The sequence below is a fragment of the Silene latifolia genome, chromosome Y, assembly GCF_048544455.1.
Source record: "Silene latifolia isolate original U9 population chromosome Y, ASM4854445v1, whole genome shotgun sequence".
NCBI classification, from domain to species: domain Eukaryota; kingdom Viridiplantae; phylum Streptophyta; class Magnoliopsida; order Caryophyllales; family Caryophyllaceae; genus Silene; species Silene latifolia.
Genome location: NC_133538.1, coordinates 315,677,150 through 315,683,640, shown reverse-complemented (window position 1 = coordinate 315,683,640; position 6,491 = coordinate 315,677,150). Strand labels below are relative to the sequence as shown.

At 40.0% G+C, this 6,491-nt stretch overlaps 1 pseudogene; it reads left to right on the top strand.

The window, feature by feature from the left end:
- Positions 1–277: 277 nt before the first annotated feature.
- On the top strand, positions 278–3,118 carry LOC141631232 (mitochondrial outer membrane protein porin of 36 kDa-like; annotated as a pseudogene).
- The last annotated feature ends 3,373 nt before the right edge of the window (positions 3,119–6,491 follow it).

Genomic DNA, 6,491 nt, shown 5'->3' with positions numbered 1-6,491 from the left:
AAGAGGCTAGATAAGGCTGAAATAATTGTTTATCCACATCTGAAACCGAAATATACTACAGTTTACTACCATGACACTGCGTTTTAAATGACTTATATGACTTTCTTTAATATTAGGCTCTTCTAATGTGATCAATCTAACATTCCTGTCTTGTCATCTCTATCCTTTAGCTTCTCACCACGATCACAGTTGACGAACCTGCTCCTGGAGTGAAGGCTATTTTTAGCTTCCGAGTCCCTGATCATAGATCTGGCAAGGTACATAGGGTTATATTTTAATGTCTGTTTTCCTTGGTGTAGAGTTTTACAGTGTTATGGATGTCCTAATAGCAAACATGTGAAATTGGATTATTGTTAGGTTGAACTCCAGTACCTGCATGAGTATGTTGGGATCAGCATCAGCATTGGATTGATAGCTAACCCAATAGTTAACTTGTCTGGGGTTATTGGAAATGATGCTTTTGCTTTGGGTACTGATTTGTCTTTAGACACTACATCTGGAAATTTCACCAAATGCAATGCAGGGCTGAACTACACCAATGCTGATCTCTTTGCATCTTTGAATATGTGAGTACCCTGTGCTCCATATATATTAGTAACTATTTTATTTATTTTATGCTTTTTTCATTTTAAAAAGAAGAGTAGGAGGATAATAGAAAATAAAAGAGAGAAACTTAGACGTTGTTTTTGGTTTTCATTGTGGATTAATGGAAATATCTTCTCTGCCTACTCAACTTGGATTAGCTCGACCCCTTAGAGAGTCGCAAATCAGATTGTGCAAATTCTTTTATGGTCTTTACTTGAAATATACTTATGAGACACTACACGAGGAGCGTATTGTGTATCAAGAGCATTTAATGTGTTATGGACGAGAGAGAGTATAGTTTTAAAAGGAAAGCTTACAAGAGATGTTTTAGCGAGATATGATTTAAAGGTGTATTCATTTTGAATGAGTCAATGTTGTTATCAACACAGAGTAAGGCTCCATAAATCTTATCACCTTGCCTATGACATTCGGGTAATGTTGTGTCTTCCTTCTCCTTTTCTTAGTATTGTGAGGACGGCCTACTTAAACAAAACCTGCATGAGATTAGAAATTCCACTACTGATGGGCTTGGTAGGCCTTGTTGGAGTATTTATTCTCCACAATAGTGCATGATAATATTATTAAATCTGATTAAGGAATATGCATGGTATATTCATAGGCAATACTAGTCAGCTGATCAACGTACATCGATAACGGTTGGCCAACTAGGGTTTGACGTTACTGTCGTGAGACGGTGGTGTTCAGCTGATCCCTTTTAGTCACACCTATAGGAACGAGCCCCAACACGAAAACTAATTAATTGTATGAGATACAGTTTAATTAGTCCCTTGATTAATTGACTAATAGTTAGTCGATTAATTAATTTAGAGAGATATCGAGTTGTGAACTCGAGGCACGGAAATTATTATTTAAGTATGCAATAATTAAATAATAAATTATTTGAGACGAGAATTAATGATTAAGTAGTTAATTATTACATTAGTACTAATTGACTAATGTGATTAGAATTGGTATGTAAAATATATGTGTAGCTGTACATGTATATTTACGGAGTGTTTTAGACGATATTAATCGGGAAGCATTTAAACATAAAATGATGTTTAAATAAAATTTATACGTATTTGTGTGACAAAAATAAGAACCCAAATGGACCCATAAATAGGTCATTTAGCACCGTGTAAGTGCATGTGGTAGTGTGTGTTTCTTTAAACACCATCATTTCTCTTACACATTTGGTTTCCCCATATTTACTTTTATTCTAACCAATTCACATGAGTATTGGGTGGAATAAAATAAGAAATAAAAACACTCCACTTTCTCCTCTACCAACCGTCCTCCCTTCTTTATGACAACACTTGTGTTGTTCATTTTTCCACTCTTGACTTGCATATGGAAAAATCATCATTGTTGTTCTCTCTAAAATCAAAAGAAAAATTATTAACTGTTAATAATTGAAAAGAAAATTACTAAGAGTGTTAGTAATAGACTTGTACATATTTTCATGGGTAATCTTACATAATATCTAGTTAATATTAGTAAGATTTTGGGGTTAGTTCTTGGGTGTTTAAGAGAGGATGTGTTCTACCTTGGACACTTGAAGTTGGAGGATCTTGCCATTTATTTTAAGCTCAAGAACAACCAAGATGGTGATCTTGGTTGTGCCCAAATACTACCATTTCTCAATGCAAGGAAAATTATTTTGCTCATCTTTTATATTAATATGCTTTAATATTGCATGCATCTTACATAGATCACATAAACACAAATTATGAGATAAATTGACATTTAATTAGAGTGTCTAATTAGGATCTATGATCTTTCAGGCCTAGCCTATCAAGTGATAGAAGGTGCCTTAGATTCAAGTGCACATCAAATTGTTGTTGCTTTATTTGCTAATATGTTGACTGCTAGGACTTATGTAAGGTGGATGAACATATCGGGGTATTGCCATATGATATTTGAGATGGAATCTTTTACCTTGTCTTAGTATGAAATCGCTAGCATCCTATTTTTCAGTAAAATAGGAATTTGAATTTTGCCTTCAATGCAGGAATGACAAGGGTCACACTTCGAATGCATCATATTATCACATTGTGAGCCCGCTTACAAACACAACGATTAGGGCAGAGCTGAATCACAGCATCTCGAACAACGAGAACACCCTGAATATTGGGACGCACCATGCATTGGACCCACTAACGTTTGTCAAGGCCCGTGTTGATGACTTTGGGAAAGCAAATGCCCTATATCACTTATCACACTCTACGGAGAAGTGGACACTCGAGCCATTGAGAAGAGTGGAAAGCTTGGGTTGGTTATTGCTTTGAAGCCTTCAAGGTCGACAATGAGATGATGAGTGGTTTGGATTTCACGGTGGTTCTTAACCCTTTTTCAGGGGAGAAATAAGTAGGTAACAACTTTAGTAGACTTTTTTCTTTGGAATGCATTCATCTGTTAACCAGTTTGTGTGTTGCCTTTCTACAGTAATATCCAACAGTTTTTTGATTTAATTCTCCTCCGTTGCTAATTATGCTTTCTGAATAACTATGGCTCCTCCCTGTAATCACTTTTGGCTCCGTCCTGTTTATAAGATATTGAAGAAGGTTTGTTTATTGATGATAAATTAGAGTATACATTGTGGTATTTATAATACATGGAACATTAACCTAATGCCTAAAGATAAGCTAACAGAAAGTTACAGAGAGTAGGATACATAGCTATTAACAAGGAGTAAGACTAGGAACAACTATTGACAAAACAATATTGACTAGACTAGAGATATGTACGGCAAGATTGTTGCATAATTGAAGACTATTTCTTTATTTGGTTAACACTCCCGCGCAAGATGGACGGACGCAGACGGAGACCAATCCTGGACGATAATTCCAGAAAACGAGGCTTGTGAAGAGGCTTTGTTAAGGCGTCAGCTAGTTGATCCGTGCCTTTGATATGTTGTATTCGAACTAGCTTGTGTCGTACCTGTTCTTTAACAAAATGGAATGAAAGAGCAAGGTGCTTCATACGGGAGTGAAAGACGGGATTAGCGGAATAAGTAGTGGCTGATAAATTATCACAATAAATGGCCGGGGGAACCGAGTTGTGAAAACCAAGTTCCTGTAAAACCGAGACTAACCTAAGAACCTCGGATGTTGTGTCAGCAACCGCGCGGAATTCCGCCTCAGTAGTGGAACGGGAGAGAGCTTTCTGCTTTTTGGAGGGCCATGAGATCGGGTTTTGGCCGATGTATACTAGATAACCTGTTGTGGAGACATAGTCGGCCTTATCGCCTGCGTGATCGGCGTCACAATAGGCGTGTAAATTAAGTGGGGTGGAGTGATGAAGGTGAATGCCGAGATGGATGGTTCCATTGAGGTAGCGCAGAAGCCGTTTTAGGGCAACCCAATGAGTGGCAGTAGGGTGGGTTAGAAATTGAGCTAATTTATTTATGGGGAAGGCAATGTCGGGGCGAGTTAGGGAAAGGTATTGAAGACTACCAACAATGGCGCGGTAATCCGTAATATTTTCAACAGGTTGATGAGGTTCTTTGGTGAGTGGTGGATGAGCAAGCACGGGTGTCGTTGCTGGTGTACTTTCATGCATGTTAAATTTGTGAAGGAGATCGGAAATGTATTTGGTTTGATTTAAGTGAAGACCGGTTTTTGTAGGTGTGACTTCGACACCAAGGAAAAAAGAAAGTGGACCAAGATCTTTGAGAGAAAATTTGGTGGATAATTTATCAATAAATTTTCGAATGTGGGTCGGGTTTGGTCCTGTAACAATGATGTCGTCAACATACACGAGGACAAATAGAATAGTAGTGTGTGTATTTAAAATAAAGAGAGAAGGGTCAGAAACAGAGTTCTTAAACTGGAGCGAGAGAAGGTGATTTTTAAGCTCGGTGTACCAGGCCCGAGGAGCTTGTTTAAGACCATATATTGCTTTGTGTAGTTGCCATAAATGGTCGGGTTTTTCCGGGTCAGCAAATCCAGGAGGCTGCATCATAAAGACAGAGTCAGTAAGGTTACCTTGCAAGAAAGCGTTGTTCACGTCAAGCTGGTGAAGGGACCATTTCTTGGCCACGGCAATTGAGAGAACAAGGTGGATTGTAGCAGGTTTGATGACGGGACTAAATGTTTCCGAGTAGTCAATGCCGGGCCTTGATGAAAGCCTTTGGCGACTAATCGGGCTTTGTATTGTTTGAGGGTACCATCCGGGTTGTACTTCACGCGATAAACCCATTTACAGCCGGCAACATTATGGGCTTGGGTTCGGGGAACAAGGGACCATGTTTGATTGCGGATTAGGGCTTGGTGTTCATCAAGCATGGCGGTGCGCCACCGTGGATCGACTAAGGCTTGCTTGGTGGTGGTGTGTGTAACGTGGGGACTGGAAAGAGTGGTGGTCTTGGCATAACGGGGATTAGGTTTGACGATGTTATTGCAAAGACGGGTGACGGCATGGGGTGGCGGTGGTGGCGGGGGTGGTGGGGGAGGTGTGGTGGTTGGGGATTGGGTACTGGTGACGAGAGAGGAAGGGTTGGGGGTAGCAGAGGACGGCGAGGGAGGGGGAAGAACAGGGGATGAATAATCATTGTTAGGTGGTGGCGGTGGTGGTGTTTTGGGGTACTGGGTTGGTCGGTGACGGCTGGGTCAGGGACAGCAGTGACGGGTATGGGCAGAGGCAGTTCGAGCAGCGGAACGGTGAGTTCACACCACCGGTCAGGAGCTTCGATGGTGGAAGCAGTAGTTTGGGTTAGTTTTGTGTAGGGAAATTCTTGTTCAATAAATCGAACATGACGACTGTTATAGAGTTTACAGGAGACGGGATCATAACATAAGTATGCACTTTGGGTTGTGGAATATCCAACGAAGACACAAGGTGTCGATCTCGGGTCAAGTTTGTGTTTTGTATACGGACGTAACCACGGGTAACAAAGGCATCCGAATGGTTTTAACTTATTATAATTTGGATTATTATAAAATAATAATTGGTAGGGTGTTTCATTTTGTAGAGTAGTGGTAGGAAGACGATTTATTAAATACGTAGCGGTTGCAAAGGCATATGGCCAAAAAGTGGTGGGCATTTGAGCATGAGTGAGGAGAGCGAGACCTGTTTCAACGACGTGACGATGGCGTCTTTCAGCAAAACCATTGTGTTCGGGTGTGTGAGGCGGTGAAGTGAGATGGATAATTCCATTATCTAGGAGAGACGGGTTTAATTTTTTGTATTCTCTCCCATTATCGGAGTAAAAACGTTTAATTGGTTTGGAAAAGAATTTTTCAACAATAGCTTTGAATCGGTTAAATGTAGGTAATGTGTCGGATTTATTTTTAATTGGGTATAACCAAAAATAATGAGTGAAGTGATCCACAAAAATAACATAATATTTAAATGAACCGTGAGAGACAATTGGGGACGACCAGACATCCGAAAATATTAGATCGAGCGGGGCAGTGGAAGATAACGTGGTGTTTTTAAAAGGTAGTTTGTGGCTCTTATTAATCAAACATGAATTACAGTGCGAATACGAAGCAATACGGAAATTGTAAATTGAATTTAAACGTTTAAGAGTTGAATCGGAAGGGTGTCCTAGGCGAGCATGCCACAAGCTGCTAGGAGACGAGTTGGTTGTGGTGAAGGCGTGAGGTCGAGTGGTGGTTGGTTGCCATTGATAAACGCCATCTTTGAACGGTCCTTGAAGCAGAATCTCACCCGTGATTTGGTCCTTAAAACAAAAAAAAAGAAGGTGAGAAATAGGCAATAGCACGATTATCAGCACAAAATTGCGAAACTGATAAGAGATTACGTGCAATGGTTGGGACAACAAGAACGTTATTAAAATGAAGAGTACGAGAGGTAGATGAGATAGTGAATGAACCGTGATTAGTGATGGGAAGAGCAGACCCGTCGCCTATAATAAGATCATCTGGGCCATCATATGGGCT